Here is a 19,821-nt window from a genome sequence, read left to right as displayed (position 1 = left end):
AAATGTTGCTAATGTGAATGAGAAACTGAATTTTTATTCCTTAAAAATTTTAGTTGGTAGAAATTTAAATTTAAATAGCCACATGTAGCTGGTGGCTACAGTAATGCACAATGCAGTTATTGAGTATATTATAGGAGACTATCTTTATAACGTTGAAATGAGGAAAGATTTCTTAAAGAGGACAGCAAATGAGCAATTAAAAAGGGAAATATAATAGATTAGACTACATTAAAATTAATAATTTTTGTTCATGAAAATTAGACCATGAGATAATAGTACTGTCTTATCAGAATATTAAAATTCAAAACACTTAAAAAATACCAAGGGTTAGTGATGATGCAACAGGAATCTTCACACCCCGCTGGTAGGCATATAAGTTAGTTCAGCCACTTTGGGAAACAATTTGGTATTTGTGTCCTAAAGTTGAAGATATGTGTACCCTATAACGCAATCAGTATTCTCCCAACAGCAACATAAGCACATGTGCTCTAAATGACATGTCTAAGGATAGTCGAAGCAGTAATATTAGTTATAGCCCAAACCAAGAAAAAACCCAAATAACCATCATGAGTAAAACATATGTATAAATTATGGTAGGTTCATACAATGGAATTTTTTATAGTAATAAAAATGAATGAACTACAACCACACAAACATAGATTAATCTTATGAATATAGAGTAAAAGAAGGGAGACTAAAGAGAGTATATAATGTCTTATTCCACTTATATAACATTCAAAAACAGGCAAAACGGAACTGTGGGTTTAGAAGTCGGGATAGTAGTTGTCTTGGTTGAGGAGTGAAGAGTAGTGATTGGAAAGGGGCCTGAGGGAAACTTCTGGGCTGCTGGTGTTTTATTTCTTCACCTGGTAACTGGTTACATGGATATGTTTGCTTTGTGATGATACATTGAGCTATGCAATTATGTTTCATACACTTTTCTGAATATATGCTTTACCTCCATAAAAATACAAATTAATGAACAAATTAGATAATAAAAAGTGAGCTGCAAAATAGACTAAATATAGGTATTAAGACACTTCATCTCAAATGTATAAAGAACATGCACTCGTTTCAGAAATAATATTATATCCTTGTGTTAATATCAGTGTCCACGTCCATGTTAGGTCAGGTTTTGGCTGATGGTGCAGGACCCACAGGTGGGCCAGCTCAGCTGGGCCGGAGAGAACAGGGTTGGCTTTCACACAGTGAGCAAGCACTGTGAGGCAGGCCAGCAGGTGGGTAGCTGGTATCTGGGAGGCCTGGCCATGGTCTGAGGACAGATGTCCTGGCTGGTGGCTTAGGGCTCTCAAACTGGCAGCAGGCAGGCAGTGAGTGTCCAAGCCGGCAGGTGGTCGATGCAGGGAGGACTTACAGTAGGTAGTACTATTGACCAGGCCATGGTAATAGGGCTCAGGGATGGCTTGCACATCCTGAGAGGAATGGGAGGGAAGAGATGCGATTAAATTCCCAGAGGAATATGGTACAAGGCAGGAAATCAGGAGGCAATTCAGTTCTTGAAAATAGGGTTCAATGTGGAGGTTTGGTCATTGAGTCTCGGAGCCTGGAGCTATTTTGAGTCTACAGCTGAGAGGCTGGGTAGCTTGGAGGCTAGGAGAGGGAACTTGGCTGATATACAATTTATAGTACCCAGGAAAAAAATAATAGAAACATAAAATATTAGAAATGGAGGAGAACTTACAGCTCACCAAATTCAACTCCCTCATTTTATAGGAAAGGAGACTAATATTATTGAATACCACCCATTAATTCCTTTTTATAAGCAAATCTATCTGATCCTCGTAACCACCATGTGAAATAATAGTATTTTCTTTATTTTACACCTGGGTCAGAGAAGTTAAGTAACTTCCTCTGTGTCAGACAGCACCGTTAGTGCTATTTCCACTTTGTCAACTAGCAAGTTATGGAAGAGTGGGGTCCAAAATTCAGCCCTCTTGACTTGTAGGGTTATTCTATTTCCAACATGATAGAAATGACTGTAATTTTATTTACAGGGATTGACTGAAAAGGAGTGAATTAAAATTTCAATACCTCTCCTATCCCACTTGAGCTGAAAACATGGGTTGACTGATAATTTAAATGGGAAGCACTGGTTTCCTGTATTTGAGGGTTGTTGAAAATCTGATTTGTGCCCAAAATGGCCTCAAAGGCCTCAAATACAGAGGGATGCTTGAATGTATCATACTGTTTCTTTGGGTACCAGTTGAATTTTACATGTTCAGCCTTAGGTCAGGAAAACCAGAGCATGTAAAGCCAAAAAAAAAAAAAAAAGGAAAAAATCAAGTAGGAAACTCTAGCCAACTATTCTGAAGCTCTTTTTGGATGAGAAGTGAGGTGATGGACTGGGGGAGGCTAATGACAGCCTTGCAGCCTACGACGATCACAGACCTGTTAGCCCTGCGGTAGGAGTGGGGAAGACAATGGAAGCGCTCTGCTGGGATAGAGGAGGAGAAATTTCCAAAGCCACCTGAAAAGCGAAATAATTACAGAGAGTCAACTGAAATTTAGCCAGAAACATAGCATGGACCAGTCGCTTAACACCTTTATTCATCCTGTCTGAATTGCAGATAAAAGCTTTTTGTCTACCTACCTTATGGAGACACAAGAATACATGTAATTTTTGTTGTAAGATTCTTCCAACTATTTCACAGAAAACCTATCTAAAGACAATGTATTTTTATTACCTTTTCTTTCTGCTTTGTGTCTAGGGAGATTTTGAAAGATGCTACAAATGGATTAGGTGGGTCAGGGATAAAATGTACCCCATCCTCCAGGAGCTTGAAATCTGTAGACCACAGACCATTTTCTCCCCCAGCAGCTACATGTAGAAATGGAAATGAATACATATTAATATGTATATAATGTCAAGAGATGTCACTGCATTGTTATATTGTGTTAAAACCCTTGCATTAGCCCTGTGAGTTTTTATCCTGGAAGTTTCTTTTTCTTTGTGATGCCAAATACTTGAATTCCCCTGAACACCTGGAGATTTGGAAGATTCTGTTTAGTGTATTATCAAAAAACATATAGACATTCCATTTCAATCCAGTTTTGGAACAGGTGTCATAAATAAACAAAATGCCCCAGGGGTAAGAAACACGTGGTTCTCTCTGTCCAGATTTCATTTTCTCACGTGATAAAATGTACTTACATAGAGAAAAATGTTCACGACTATGGTGTGAAAAAGAGACTGTGCCTGCTTGATGATGAACTCTTGATACCCAAACTAAGGTCTAGAGACAAGGTGGGGTGGTAGGAACTGTGGTTATTACTCACCATATGGAAACATGGGTCCAGTTTAGATATATTTTTCAATTTTTCAAGAAAATTTAGAAATTTCCAGTTTTAATGTGCAATATCCTCTTTTTTCAAACATTAGCAATACACTAAAAATCTTTTGAAATACTCTTTAGGGCAAATAAAACATACCTGTGTGTCAAATTCTGTTTACAGATCTCTGTCTACAGTCTTTGAGGTAAAATCTTGGTGAGAAATTTGGATTTTAGTAGCGTGCAATGGGAAGCCATTGAATAGTTTTAATAGCACTGATACAGTCTTATTTATATTTCCAAAAGAACCTCCTGGCCACAGTGTGGAGAGTGGCTTCTAGGTGGGCAAGAGTAAAAGAAGGTCATGGCCTTCGTCCAAGTGAGAGTTGATGGGCATTGGTATGTGGAGGTAGCAATGGGAGTAGATGAATTTGAGTTACAATCAATAGAAAAAAGAGGAATCATGGATGTCACATAGATTTGGGGCTGAAGCAGGGTAGATGGTGGTGCCATCTACTGAGATGGTGAAGAGGGGAAAGGATTAAGTTCCAGGTAGGAGCAGAACTCAATTCTGGATAAGTTCTTCCTCTAGTTTCTTACACTGAATGCTTAGTTGACTTATTATTTCTTTTAAAATTGATAGCATTTCTGTTTGACCCTATCAAGATTGTCATTTTTATTTTTTGGTGGTTTTCCTTCAATGGTCTATCATAATTTTTATTTCCTTTATGATCCAAACTCGTTTAGGAGAATATTTTAAAATAGCTAAGTGGTTCTGGCTTTGTTATTGACTTCCTTTATTGCATTGTGGTTAGAAAATGGGGTCTGTTCAAAATCTCCTTTTATAAATTAATCAAGATTTTCTTTGTATCTAGTGGAAAACTGGTTCTTTTGGAAAGAAGTACATATTTTATATCAAATTTATTTTACCAAGGCTTCAATATCTCAGAAGGCTAATTAGAGTTTCTTACCCAGATCTACTTCAAGAAAGAATTATTGTTCTATTTAAACTAATGGTCGATTCTCTCTGTCAGTGAAAATAGCTACTACAAAATTAATCTCATGAGGTTATGTCATACCATTTTCCGCATGTGAGTTTTCAAATGAATACAGTGAACATTTCCTACAGAACTATTTACTTTAGATCCGACTTTGACAAAGGTGGGTTCATTTTGGACCTTGTCCAAAGAAGTTTGCCCTCTTCCAAGGGGTGGAAGCAACTGGAGGCTACAGTGTTACAGGGAGTCTTCAGGACACTCGCATCTCAGGACTCTTCTCAGCCTTGCACCACCTGCTGGTTCCAGAACGGGCTGCTCTTTCCATCACAGATGCTTCTTTCTCAAGTGTGTACTTATCGTGATGCCCTCAGCTGCTTGAATCTCCTCTTTCTTTCACAACCCCTCATTTCTGTGAGTTCTTTGATAGCATCTATGAAGTCCTGAATCTCACGCACATACGATTCTTGGAACTTCCCTTTCTAATGAAATACTTTGCAGCTGCTCTGCAATAGAGTGACAGTCTTGTTACTGCCACTTTTAATGGGTTCTTTTAACCTCTTTTCTTTTTAGTTAAGCAGATGAGCAGAGGAAACTCTTGCCAAACTCCTGTTTCTCATTGTGTTCACCGTTTTTTGGTTTTTTGTTTTTTTTTTCTCTTCAGTTTTCTTTCCTCCTTAGGTTCCTATCTGAAACTACTTGGGAAAGTATAAAGTGTTTACTTCATAAGCATACTTAATACTTTATACTCATTATAATAAGATATTCAACAGTAAACCTGTTTGTTTATTCTATACTATTTTGGACTTCAGTTTACACATTTGTATATTCTCTCTGTGAATAGTTGAACTCAATTTTCAGTAGAAAGGGTCTAATGAAGTGCCTTATAGCAAAAGCTCATGTAAGAGAAATTCTGTCTCATGCAGTTTCTGAAATATCACTGAAGTGAAGGTTGTGCTCAAGGTGAGGCGAGGTAAAGAATTAAATTCAAATTCTTTCCCAAATGGTGACCAATATTTCTAGTGTGTATTGGAAATAAAGTAGCCTACCATTTATTAAGTAGGCTTGAATATATTATTATCAGAAAAAAAATTATATGGGATTTAAATGTCAGCTCAGGAGGAGAGAGGCCTAGGTTAGGTTTCTCGCTTCCTCTGGTCCCCATTTAGCTGCAGTTTGCTTCTGAAAGAAGCAATCAGCAGTGGTTTATGATGCTCAGACATTTCTATGATGCACGCTCACTGAAAATCATTGATGTTTCTGCTTTAACTAGATTTAGCTACTTTGAGTTGAAAGCACTGTGCTGCCTGAAATCCCATTTTACTAAACCTGCCAGTGAGTAAAACCACTGAGTCCTTCAGGAAAATTCTACTGCACAGTTAGGGGAAGCTGTTAATTACAGCTACAATCAACTCTAAAGCTCACCTTAAAGGTACAGGAATTCTGCCTGCTCCAGCTGGTCTTTATATCCAGCCCATGTGGTGCCATTCATGTGGTATCATGTGGCTTAGCCTCTTTTGATGTGTGTCCTGGGATCCTGTGATTTTTGTGTCCCCGCAAAAATGCTTTGCGAGCAAGACCACGAATCTTGCAGATATCTTTCTTTTCCATTACTGGGATTCTAGGCTTTTCCCATCTGCCCTCTCTCCCCCTCCCCTTTAGCAAAACAGCCAATTCTTAAAAAATAAATCTAAGCCAGCCCCACACTCAATTATTTGTAAAACTGGCCCCTTTGCACAGAATATGTTACCTTGGGAACCAAGACAAATTGTAGGCTTATGGATTATAAAGATTTTTTTTTACCTTAATGAAAATTTAATTTGTTATGAATGGTTCATCATAACATATGCCAAGAAGAGCGTGCCAGAAATAACAATCTGAAGGAACACACGGGATCTAACGCTTCCATACTTTCCCAAGAGTAAAAGAGATCATTGAAACAACGCATGTCAGATGCTATTACTGTCATGTTGTTGAGGCCATCTGTTAAAACCAAGATCAGGACCTGCTGCGTTCATTGAATTTGCAGTTCTGGAAAGGACAATGCCAAATGAAATTAAGCTGATTCTGTTAAGAGGAGAGTACCTGAGGGATTAAAACTTTTTTTTCAGAAAGATAAGCCCATGTGATTTGTGTAGATGTCTATACAAATATAAGAGCCTTTAAAAAAACCCCACTCAAACCTGCATCATTATGCTATTCAGTTTTTGTAACACAAAATTGCAACAGTAGTTCATATATTTAGATACATATTTGAATGTATGCATGTAAAGATGCGGACTATGGATACATATCTGATAAAGTTGCACTGAGAAGACTTGGAGGTTTTCAGAATAGATTAAGGATGATTGTAAAAGAATATCTGATAGTTTATAAATGAAAAAAAATGTGCTGTTTCCTTTGATATTCTGATGAGGCCTGAAAGTGGAATTTAAGAGTGGTTTTAATGAGATGCTTACTCACTTTTCAGCCATTCTTGCTTTTATATTGAAATATCAAGCTGGTTTTATTAAACAATAACTATGTGGGCCGCCCTGTCTCTTAGAATGTTTCTTTGGGCAGTATTTCAAGTGTCCCTGCTAGCATTCCATTTGTCTGTATTCTATGCTTTTTTCCCCCCATTCTCCCCCAATACACCCTGCCCTCATACAAATAACGAAAGAATAAAAATTCTTTTTCTCATTCTATTTCTTAACTCTGATCAGGCTCTGTGGCTGGGGTCCTTTAGTAAAAGTTCAGTTGCCTAATGCATTAGTTCTTAATCAGTGGCTAAATGCATCACAGACAATCCTTCCATCTTAGTTTCTTCATCTATAAAATGTTTGGAGTGGATTTAATGATCATTCATGTCCTTTTCATCTCTAGAAGCCCAAGCTCCTAGGAGCAATGAAGTCCTGCCTATGTCTATAAAGTGATATAACATGCCCTATTTAAATTTTATCTTAGCAGATATTGTAGGGTTAATGATACACAGCAAAATTGCCAAGAAAATATAAGACTTACAACAATAAAGTTTGACATAAATCTTTACTCACTGAAGATCAGGACATACTTTCTGAATAGTTCTCATTTTTTCCTTCTTTAAAAAAAAATCTTACTCCATGTTCCACCAAAAATTCATATATATGTACATAAATCTTTACTCACTGAAGATCGGGACATACTTTCTGAATAGTTCTCATTTTTTCTTCTTTAAAAAAAATTCTTACTCCATGTTCCACCAAAAATTCATATATATGTATGTATGTATCCATGTATCGATGTATCTATCTATCTGTCAAATTTCTTTTAACATCATTAAATGACTTGGATGCATGAGACTTGTTTCTCACTTATTTTCTGTGTATGAGGGTCAGGGCTGTTCCCATGTTAGAATAAGCTCAGGGAATTTTTCCCAGTCTTCACTTGCATGGCAGCTGAGTATGAAGGCAAAAAAATAGCAAGTTAGGGACCGAGATTAAATGGCTGTGGACCCAAATGGTTAGAACTATATGGCAACACCAAAGCAGTAGAGGAGGCTATGGGGGTGGGGACAGGAGGTTCACTGTAAGGATTTTGGATGGGGTTTCTGTTGCTGGAATTTATCATTTAGTATTCTCTTTCCTAGGGCTTCCAAAAGAGGGAACACAGACACTAAGAACTGTATTTAAATAGAAAATAATATCCGAGCAGTTGCCTGATGGTTCTGTCTAAAATGCTGCACCACAAGACTTAGGTTGGGAAACTTAAAAGCAGATTCCCAATTCCCTCTCACTTGATAGTTGACCTGCAGGGCAGACCCAGTCTGACTCACCCGGCCACTAATTGGGAATTAATGTCTCTAATTTCACTTTAGTGATCCTGACCATTTGTGCAATGGATCCAGGGTCTGCCTCAGGCTCTGACTCATCTGTAACATTTTATGCCTTAGTTGGGCTCTGGAGAATTCAGCTAGTAAGGGAGAGGACAGTGGTGGAAGCACAGGCAGAAGTTACCCCTGTGGGCAGAGCAGAGACACAAGGAGAAAGGCAGAAATGCCCCCAACCCCAGCAGTTCATATATAAATAGTAAAGATGGTGAATTTGGTTGATTTCTCAGTTTTTTGGTTCTACCTACAACTTTCAGGGAACCTGTTGCTTATTTTCCGTACTGTTTTTAGGATTTATCTTAATGAGATTACACTTGCTTACAAATGGATATTGGGGATCAAAATGATTTAAGCTTTGGGTTTTTTACTTGTAATAAAGAGGAATCTGCTTATGCATTTGTATGGTCAGGCCACTCAAGATGGCTGTTCTCTTGCTCTCTGTACATCCCCTGCTTGACCAGGGCCTGCTTCACCTACACCTAACTAATAGGACTATCCAATCCTCTTAATCATAGGGCTTAATCAGTAACTGCCTACATGCTTGCCCCCTGCCCCAGTACTGGTTTCCTTGGTAACTGATGAGTCAACCTGATGTCAATTCCCCCTGTAAATGGTAGCCTCCTTCTCCCGCTGAGAAGATTGTTGCTGTGTCCTGCCTGCTGTCTGCTGTATAGAGTGGGTGTTGCTCCAGGACTTTGCTTGCTTCTGACTTGTAAGGTCCCTGTCCAATAAACCATTGATGTCTCTGTCACTCTCTCTGGGCTCTTTCTTCAGTTTCGTGTCTGGGCAAGTACAAGGTTTGCAGGCCTGCAGGGTGCAGTCTAACAGTGCTTGATTGAAATTTCCTGTGAACTTATTTTATTCTAGTAACGTTACAAGATGCTGATTCATTATGACTCTTCATAGATTAAGAGATGGTCCCTAACTCACTAGGAGAATTTCAACTGGTTTTTACATATATTTGATCAAATTTGATAAAAGATTGCCTACTTTGGACAAGGCTCTGTAGGGTACATAAAATTAATTTTTTTTTTGCTTTTGAGGATCTTACAGTTTGATTTAAAAATGTTAATACTGTACTTATTGATTCTAAGATACACATTTTAACATTTCTAATATTGGGATTCTTCTTACAGTTGATGGCACGACATAGTGAATTGGCAGTATTTTAAATTTCTTAATGGTAAACAAAACTACATGTTTTACAGTTAATGTGTTCAGATTCAATGAGATATGGTCAGCACGAGAAACTTGGGCAAGGTTACCTGCCATTACACTTTATAAGCATATATGATTGTGGGTTAGGGAATAGGAATCTAGTTCTATTGGTTGATTCAGTTTCCAGTTTTCACCTGCTTCTCATTGTGTGACATCTCACCAGCTGTAAGTGATTCTAGGATTTAAAGCTACATCATTTGTCTTGTAAGATGCAAACCAATGATCTCATTTGGCACTCAGTAAACAGATATGTATCTCTTGCAGCACTGGAGTGAACACTGGGTTTTCTAGAGTTATTGAAGGATAACACGAAGGCCTTCAACCATGTGGCAACTTTCTAAGAGATTTTCAAAGGTAAATATGACTACATATAATTTTGTCCATCATAATTGAAAGACCATGTGAGATATGTCTTCATTTTATACAATAAGGCAGAGTATGGTGTTTTTGGCATTGGTACAAGGATTATATGATGCCCAAGTTGTTTCCATGCATTTTTGTATTTGGAAAACATATTGAATGCCCTATTATAGGCAAGGTGCCCACCCAGTCTGGGAGAGTATAATAGAGAGAGGCCAAGGTATATCATTACGAGTTTTGCCTTCAAGGACTTATATGATATGATATATGATATGATGTAATATATGATATAATTATAGCAAAGTATATACAGATAATGAGTGAATATTTGTAATGGTTGATATATTAAATGAGTCAATTTTTTTTTTTTTTGAGTCAATATTTTAAAATGTGTTTAGAACAGCATCTAGGACATTGTAAGTGCTACATGAAAGTGTTTGTTGAAAGAAAGAAAGACACCCAAAGAAAGGAAGCATAAACTATAGTATGGGGTAAGTGATCTAAGAATGGTACCCCAAAATGCTATGGAAATTCAAATAGATATGTTCCAGTTAGGGGTGATCATAGAACCAAGGGAATTTTTGAGCCAAGCTTGTAAAGAACAGTAGGATTCCAGTGGAGAAAATAAAAAAAACACTCCTGATCCAAAGAGTGTCCGAGGAAAAGTCCATGTACACTAGCTTATTTATTACACTAGAGCAGGTTTAATTGCTGCAGGTAGGAACCAGGGGAGAGAGAAAGGCTGAAGATACAGGAGCCAAAAGGGAAGAGGTAAGAGGTGATGAGATCCAGAGGCAAAGGGGTCAGTCTTAGATAAGAGAAGTGACATTTATTCCGGAAGGAGAGGCAGATGAATTAATTTTGGGGGTACAGAGTTTGTGACTGATGGCTTCTATTTTCTCTTTGAAATAGGAAGGAGATAAGGTTTTCTGATGATTTGGAAGGGGATGGTGTGTGTGGTGGTGGAGTGGGTGAGGGTTGATTAGAGCGATGAAGGCTTAGAATAGCCGCTCAGGGAATGGGAGGGAAAATAGAACAAAAAAAAGGAATAGGAAAGTCTTGCCCAGAAACACTGAAGGTCCATTTGAGATTGGAAGTCAGAACATAGCAGTAAGCTGTGCCGTGGTGTGATTCCCTCGGCTACCTTTAGCTGCTGAGGTGTACGAGCAGAGGAGTTGTCTTGGAAGCTGCAGCTCAATAGGGAAGAAAGTGAAGTCAAGAGGTGTCCAAAGAGAAGAAGGAAATTGAGGGGTCAGGAATTGGAGGGCTTAAAGAAGTCAATCATTAACATTGATGGGCATGAGGGAGCGGGCTGTATGCAAGTCTAGGAGGCTCTGTTTGCAGAAGAGTATCAGAATCTTGGGTACTTAGGCTGAGTCAGGTCTCAGCAGTGGAAAAGGGGCTGTTGGATAATCACCCACACTGATACCGATTTATCTCGACTTCCATTGTCCTTAGTGGATCTCGAGAAATGATGGGGAGGTCAATAGATGAGGATAATAAGGAAGGCTGTAAGGAGTGATGGGGGAATCAAACATACCTTGAAGAAGCAAAGGCACATTTTTAAAAAACCGAAGGTAGAAAGAGCTAAGATGATTTACAAGAAACAGTGGGAGAATGGAGACGGATGTCCAAATATTTTAGTCTTGAAGTACATGCACTGTAGGAGAGGAGCGTTTGAGAGGTATTTTTAGGGAAGAGACATGCCTTGAAGATTAGGTGGGTAGTGGTTCAGCATTCTGGATGACAGAATCAGACAAACCTGAGTCAAGTCCAGAAGATAGAGCTGTGTGACCCAGGGCAGCATCAATTTGCTAAGCCTCAGTGTTCTTATCTGTAAAATGGGAATAATAATAATAATACCTGGTTACTGCCTGGACTAAATGCTATGGTATTTCTCTCCTACGTCACAGATTTCTCATCCTCAGTTCCTTTCTGTTTTTTTTTTTTTTTTTCTTGTTTCCCTGGGCTTTTAATGCTGGAGTGTCATAGGGCTCAGACCTTGTTCTGCTTTGTTTTCTCCCCTCCCCTCTCCTCAGCCAGCCTTATGGTTTTAAATACCCTCCATATGCTGATGACTCCTAAACTTTTATCTCTAATACAGACCTTTCTCTCAAACTTCAGACCCATATATCCACCTGCTTATTAGACATCTCATCAGATGGCTAATACACATCTCCCACAACTGTGACGTGTCCAGAACTGAAATCCTGAACTTCCCCTTTAAACCTACTTCACCCACAGTTTTTTCCGTCTTACTCATGGCAGCTCTCTCCAGTTGCTAAGGTCAAAACCTTTGAAGTCAACCCTGTTTCTCTCTCTCAAACCCCGCATCCACTTGTCCTTTGCCTTCAAAGACTGTCCTGAATCCAGCCACTTCTCACTACTTCTGCGGCTACCACCTTGATGTGAGTTCACCTCCTGCACTATTTCTATCATTGTCCTCTACAATCATTTCTCAATGGCTTGAGCTTGCTAGAGAGATCTTTAAAAATGTAAGTCAGGTCATAGCACTGTCTAGTGGATTCCATTTCTCTCAGAAAACTATGTCCTTACAAAAGCTTGCAAGGCTGTCTTCGATCATCCCTCCCCTCCCCTCCTGTCAACTCTTCCTTTTTTAAGCCACAGGCTAAGGCCTCTTTGCTCCTTGAACAGGTCACTTTTGCTCTTCACTCTACAGCCTTTGTGCTAACCATTTTCTCTGCCTAGAATGTTCTTTCGTCAGGTGCCTTTTTGGCTAACTTCCTTACATTCAAATCTTTGTTCAAATCTTACCTTCTTAAAGAAGCCTGTGCTGTACTTAGAAATCAATGCACAATACCAACCTCCCTATGGTACTCCTAATCTCCTAACCCTGCTCTGCTTTTTATTATCACCTCCTTACATACTATTTAATTTACTTATTATGATTATTCTTTATGGCTCATCTCCCTGTGAAATGAAAACTCCATTTGAGCATGGTCTTTATCTGCTTTCATCACTAATGGATACTAAGAACCTAACACGGTGCTTGGCAAGTGGTGGGTACTCAGTAAATATTTGTTCTGTGAATAAAACAATGAATAAATGAATGACTATAAAGCCCTTTCTATATACTGGACATTATGCTAAGTACTCCATTAATGCTACCTGTTATTATTGTTGTTACTTTTTAGATGAGGGAGAGGAATGAAGAATACATTCTAGAAAGGTTTGAAAAAAAGGAAGAAGGATAAAGAGGAAGACTGTTAGGTTGACATAGGCTGGCAAGTAGATTATGACCTTAAAATAAACCCTGTCAGGCTATTGGTTTCTCTGTAAGAGCTCTCTGGAAGAAGTCACCTTTGGGAGAGCATAGTTAGGAAATAATTTACCCAGGGATAATTATCACTAGCAGCGATGAGTCTTTTCCTACCCTGGCTCACCCAATGGAGACTACTTATAAGTCATCATCTTGGTTAAGTGTTATTAATCTTTTGGCACAGAGCACAATGGTACACTTTATTGGAGGACACTTCACCAGTGAGGTTTTAAAGCTCTTGTGGGAGCATTTGAATGGGAATAGAATTTGATAGCAGGATTGATTTAGGAGTCGTTCACATTTTCCTTCCTTTTTCTTTTCTTTTTTTTTTTACATCTTGAATGTTTGGGCAATTAGTGAGCTTAAGAGAGAATTGCACAATTTTAGTTCAGAGAATATGGGATTTTCTGATTACTTTTGAGCTTTTATGCCTTTTGAATTTTGATACTTCATTCTTGTACTGCCCATTGATTTAAATATTGAAATGATTATTGCTTTGTTGGACCTGGAAGTTTTATGATACACCCAGGGATATAGGCACACTTTTTTTTCTTAAATTAACCTTTTATATGACTGACATAATTCATATTCATCATAGACAATATTGGAAATGCAGAAACGGTTCAAAGAAGAAAAACTAGCCCTTGTCCCTTCACCAGAGATAGCCACTGTTAGCCTACTGCTGTATCGTACATGTTCTATCTTGAATCATTTCAAAAGGTGGATATATTTCCCTTGGAATTTGTTCATTAGGCATCAAAACCACCTTGCTGTCTCAAGGTAGTGATTCATAACCTTTTCTTGCATTATGGACTCTTCTGAGAATCTAATAAAAGCTATAGATTCCCTTCCCTTGAATCTTCATATGGTCATGTACAGAAATTTTGCATATTGTCAGAGGTTTCATGGACAATCTGAATCCACTAGTAATCTGTGGATTCTAGGTTAAAATCCTTGATATAAGACATAAGCCCCTTTAAAAAAATTTTAAAATCTGCTAAATGATGAAAAATTAAAATGCTTTCCTATAATGCTCACACTTGTTCAGATATAACCATAATGAATATCTGTTGCTTTTATCTGCCTAGCACCCATTTTATCCCTCTCTTCTGGTAACACTGTTCAATCACCTAGTCACAAGGATGGGCATATGACCCAGGTTGCATCAAGAAGAATATCTGACTTTAGAATAGCTAAAGTATAAATTGAAATTAAACAGACAGACATTTTACCAAATATGTAAAAATCTGTGTATCCAAAGGTTTCTTTTCCGCTGTAATTACTTTGGGAGATTTCATTTCAATTATATTGTCATGGTTCAAAATATTTTTGAGTTTATTTTCTTGAATTGCCTTTAAAGCAAATTTTTGAGCAATATGAGCAAGTCACATCATGAAAACTTTTGGTTGAAAGTTACAGAACACCCCCTCTTCAAATGAATTAAGTAAAAAACGAATTTACTGGTCCATGTACCTGGAAACTTCAGGGGAAAGCTCTGTTTTCAAACACAGATGGACAAAGAAACTCAAATAATATCATCAGGATTTTTTTTTTTGTCTCCCTGTCCCTTGGGCCCTGCTTCCTTTGTGTTGGCTCCGTTCTCAGGCAGGCTTTTCCTGCGTGGTGGCAAAAGTGACTGTAGCATCCTTTCAGGCTAAAATCTGTCAGAAGCAGAGAGCATCATTTCTGGTAGCTCCTAGATAAGTTCTGAGACTTATCTGCATGCCCACAGTGAAACCACCTCTGAGGCCAAGGGAATGCACTGTGGCTTTTGGTTTCATTCTGGGGCATGTGCTTCCCCATGGAATCTTAGTTTTATCCAGTATGCATGGACCAAGGGTGGGGGAGGAGATTAAAAGTCAAAATAAGGGGCTATTGTTGGAAGAAGGGCAAAAGGATACTGCAAATATTCATTCTACAGTCAATATGACTCTTTTAAAGTCACAATTTATTTGTGGCTCAAAACATCAACCTTCTTTACCAGACATGACACTAAATAACTGTTGATAACAGTAAAGGTAATTTACTACCATCAGAGGTATTCAGAAGAATGTGTTTCAGATTGTGTCATTCATTCCAAGGGAGGCAGAGATTATACCTGGGAAAATACAGTTTACTCATAGGAGTTATCTCCTAATTTAGGTAAAACAGAAGGAATAAGAAATAAGACACATAGATCATAAAATAGCATAAAATAGCAGGTAAGCAAGTGTTGACTGTTAGCCTGCATTCTTAAAGGTCATCTCTTTAAAAGAGATTATGAAATTCTCAAGGGGGTCTGCAATATTGAATTATAGAAAAAATGCCAACCTAGTAAGTGTATTATGTTTTGAAAAATGTGCTAAAATATGAATTCTTGTGAGTGTTCCTGTGGGTTCAAAAAATTATATGCAATCTGTGTTACTGATTATAATGTTCTGTGTGATCAAGCTTATTGTGGGATTTATACATTTTCTATTTGGCTTATTTTTGTCTGTTGATCTAGCAGTGTCTGAGATAAATGTGTTGAAATCTTCACCTACAATTGTTGATTTAGCTATTTTTTAGTGATTAAAAAAATATATATACATTTCAAGGCTACATACATATATATAGTCATGATTATATCTTATTGATGTAATGTTCTTTTTACCAGTTTATGATGTTCCTCTTTTCCCTTGTAATTTTCACCATAAGTTCTATAACCTACTTTATTTCTTATGTTCCTGGTATATTTACCACTCTATTATTATTATTAGTTTTTAAAGAAAATTTATTCATTTTATTTATTTATTTTTGGCTGTGTTCCGTCTTGCGCAGCGCGCCGGCTTTCTCTAGTTGCGGCGAGCGGGGGCTACTCTTCGTTGCGGTGCGCGGGCTTCTCATTGCGGTGGCTTCTCTTGCTGTGGAGCACGGGCTCTATGCACGCCGGCTTCAGTAGTTGTGGCTCGCGGGCTGTAGAGAGCAGGCTCAGCAGTTGTGGCGCCCGGGCTTAGTTGCTCCGCGGCATCCATTCTATTATTATTGATATTTCTGTATACTTTCTCTTTTTTTCCACTTTAATATTCACCCTGGGGTTCTCTGTCTTTTGATTGAGTTTGATCCATTTATATTGTTACTTTTATTAAGACTTATTTCTGTAATCTTATTTTTTTTGCTTTCTATTTACAGTTCTTTTCACTTATTGTTTTTCCTTTTATATACTCCACTAGGTAGATGAAATTTTTTTCTTCTATTTTGAAAATATACATTTTATTTTTATACTTGTGGTGTATACTTTTTTACACCCAACTTAGTAAGATTTAAAATTGTGCTTATTTTTCCATATCAAACAATTAGAAAGCTTATCAATAGCTATGTTTTTTTCCACTGAACAAGACAAGAACCTTAGTACATTCTAACTTCTCTCATATCCCTTTGATAATCTTCCCTCAAGCTTCATTATACTATTAGTATTGTTTAGAATTTTAGTTTTAGGTTTTTATGCATATGCATTTATGGTTATTGCTTATTAGGTAAAAGTAAATTAAGTTTTGCCTCATCCTTCTCACACCTTATTATTTCCCCCCTGGATTCGTTACTTATTATGTTAGAGTATATTTTTTAAGAATTCTTTCAAAAAAAGTCTTTGTATAATACATTTTTATGACCTCTTAAGCCTGTGAATAACTTTATCTCACCATTACATTTAGGTAATAGTTTAGCTGGATATAAGATCACAGATTCAAAACTCTTTTTCTTCAACATTCTGTAGATTTTTATAACAATATTTTCATGTATAAATGTTACTGTTGAGAAATTTGATATCCATTTGATTTTTCTTACATTGTAAGTTATCTGGCTTTTCACTCTAAAAGATTTAAAATTTTAGACAAATTTCAGTGTAACTTCACTAAGTATGGATTTTTAAAACTTATCTGACACTTTGTTTTCTTCTCCTGTCAATTTTATTAATTTTTCTGTTTAAAATTATCGGCTTACTTTAGTTTTTGTATTGATATAAGGTGTTCTATTTGTTATTTTTCTTTCAGAATGTGTATTCTCCTCAGAGGCTTCTAATATTTTTCTAGATGTATTTTTGCTCCTTTATAGATATCGGCTCCTTTGACTTGCAATGTTGACGTGGGGGGATGGGCATAAACTCAGGCCCTAGCTTGTACTCCTTTAGGTACTTTTAAGATTTCAGTGCATGGGGAGAGACCCTGGTGTTGTAATCTGGGTTTCACCCACCCCGATTTCCTCTGCTCCAGGTGTCACCATACCTTGCTCCATCCAGGGGCTGACCTAGCACATTTGTATGTAATTGCCTAGCCAAAGGAGTGGGGAGGAGAAGAAGAAAAGGGGATATTCAGTGGCCAGTCCTTCTGCTAGGTCTTATCACTATAGGTTCTTTATCCTACCTGCATTCCAGTGCTACCCTGGTATTATTTCTTTAACATCTGTATCTCCACTACTGTAGTGAAATGATAGTCAGTATTCTCCCAGGGCAATGTGGAAGAGAGAAAAAGAATTAATAGAAACTCTCGTAACCAGTTCTGGTCTGTGGCCTCAAACCTTCTCCGTCTCCAGCACACTCTTCTTCCGTAGTGGGAACTAACCCCCCTCTGACTCCCTAAAGCTTTCTTGCAGTTTATGTGCAAGCATGGCTCTGAGACCTGTCAACCTGCCCACCTCCCCTGTGAGAAGATTAGATTTTGGCAGTGAGAGCCATCAGCACATACCTGGAGTACCTTCTTATCCTGAGCATCTTGCTACTTTGTTGAACACTGGAAATCATTCTTATTTAGGAATTTTTGCTACATTTATTTCTCATATTGCAGATAAAAGCAAGGGCAAAATGGTCCGATGAAACAAACTATGGCAATAACATGTTTTGAATATTTTATTTGCTCAATATATTTCTCAATATTCTGTTAAGAATCTTCATCAATAGTTGGAAAGTTATGTACTTAAAACACTTCTTAATCATTAATCACTAGATCTCTGAAAGACTGTATCTGAATATTAGAAAAGCCTTTATATTGACTGACAAAAATTTTAAGTCACCAGAGATAGCTATGACTTGGAGTGGCATTCATTCTTCATTCTCCCAACAAATATGTGAAACACCTATCATGTGTGAGACAATGTACTGAGTGAAGTGACAAACATAAAGGATGTGATTCTTGCCCTTAGGGAATGTGCACTCAACTAAAATCAACTAAACTAAAATAAGATAATTTTAATTCAGAGCAGCCTATGATAATTTACGCTTCCTGCTTTGTAATCTATCGCCACCTCTTCTTTGTAATACCTATTTGCCTCTTTCCCATGTTGTTTTTTTCCCTGTTAGTATATATGTCCCTTAGAATGTATGTCTCTTGTAACACTTATTTTTTAAAAATTTCTTTTATTGTAGCAAGAACACTTACCATGAGATCTGCTTTCTTAACAATTTTTAGGTGTGCGATAGAGCATTGTTAACTATAGTATAATATTGTACAGCAGATCTATAGAACTTATTCATCTTGCATAAGTGAAACTTTGTGCCCGTTGATTAGCAATTTTCCACTTCCCCTTCTGCCCAGCCCCTGGTAACCACCCTTCTACTATCTGCTTAGAGAGTTTAATTTTTTTAGATACCTCATATAAGTGGAATAATGCAGTATTTGTCCTTCTGTGACTGGCTTATTTTGCTTAGCATAATGTCTTCAGGGTTCATCTATATTGGTGCATATTGCAGGATTTCCTTCTTTTTAAAGGCTGAATAATGTTCCACTGTATGTATATACCACATTTTCATTATCCATTCACCCACTGATAGATGTTCAGGTTGTTTCCATATCTTGGCTATTATGAATAGTGCTGCAGTGAACACACGGGTGCTAACAGCTCTTCAAGATCCTGATTTCAATTCTTTTGAATAAATACCTGGAAGTGAGATTACTGGATCAACTGGTAGTTCTATTTTTAATACCTTGAGGAATCTCCATACTGTCTTGCATAGCAGCTGTGCCATTTTGCATTCCCATCAACAGTGTAACTCTCCTATTTGATTTTTTTAATCACATCTTAAGTGCTAAACATAAATGTGCTGTGATGGGAATTATAAGGGATAAAAGAGCATTTTTATGTTGCTAGGAGTAGTGAAAATGCTATTTGAAGTGGGTTACCTCTTAGCTTTAACTCAAATCCTCTTTCCTCAGGTAAGCTTTCAGACCTTTCTTGATCATCTTGAAATATCTCTTCCCTCTGAGCAGAAATTTCTCAGGAACACACCAGCACTAAGATAAGGGCTGAATGCTTTTGTCATCATTTCTGTCTTTTGGATCTAACTTGTTTTCCATTGAAAAAGCAAAATGTTCACCTGATACAGCTGAGAAAACCTTTTAGTGTGGGCTGCCTCTAGCAGTTCAGTGTCACCTTGGCTGGGTTGCTGCCAACACCCACGGACCCCTGTCATTGCTATTCTCAGCATCACATGTCCCACGTTTATTTAAATAGCATAAAGATTGGAGCTGGAAAAGAGAACAACATCCAATTTGGCATTTGAAGTAAGTATTATAAACACAGACTGTAGAGATTGTAGGAAGGGGTGAGTTTAGTGGTCCTTGATGAGAGAGGAGATCAGAAGCATGGTATAATTAAATGTTAGAAGGTATTTTGGAAATCACTAGTTTTATTCCTCTCACCTTAGAGGTAAAGAAACTGAAATCCGGCTTGGTGAAAGGACTTGGCTATATTAGCACCAGACTTGTGACTAGAGCTCAGGCCTTCTTACTGCTGGGGAAATGCTCTTCCTATCATATCCAGCTATGCTTATTGTGTATTTCAGACTTGGACGTCAGTGATAGCACACTGGGAGGATATTTT

General features: G+C 37.7%; 1 long non-coding RNA gene across 1 annotated transcript in view; it reads left to right on the top strand.

Moving 5' to 3' along the window:
- LOC133100413 (uncharacterized) overlaps positions 1-19,821 on the top strand; it is a 133,497-nt gene that overhangs the window by 14,536 nt on the left and 99,140 nt on the right. The window contains exon 2 of the long non-coding RNA XR_009702485.1: positions 9,615-9,704. This is a non-coding gene — a long non-coding RNA (uncharacterized LOC133100413). The remainder of the gene's footprint in view (positions 1-9,614; positions 9,705-19,821) is intronic.

Source organism: Eubalaena glacialis, chromosome 11 (assembly GCF_028564815.1).
Source record: "Eubalaena glacialis isolate mEubGla1 chromosome 11, mEubGla1.1.hap2.+ XY, whole genome shotgun sequence".
Classification (NCBI taxonomy): Eukaryota; Metazoa; Chordata; class Mammalia; order Artiodactyla; family Balaenidae; genus Eubalaena; species Eubalaena glacialis.
The sequence above is the reverse complement of the archived record's forward strand: the minus strand, read 5'-3'. Positions and strand labels throughout refer to the sequence as shown.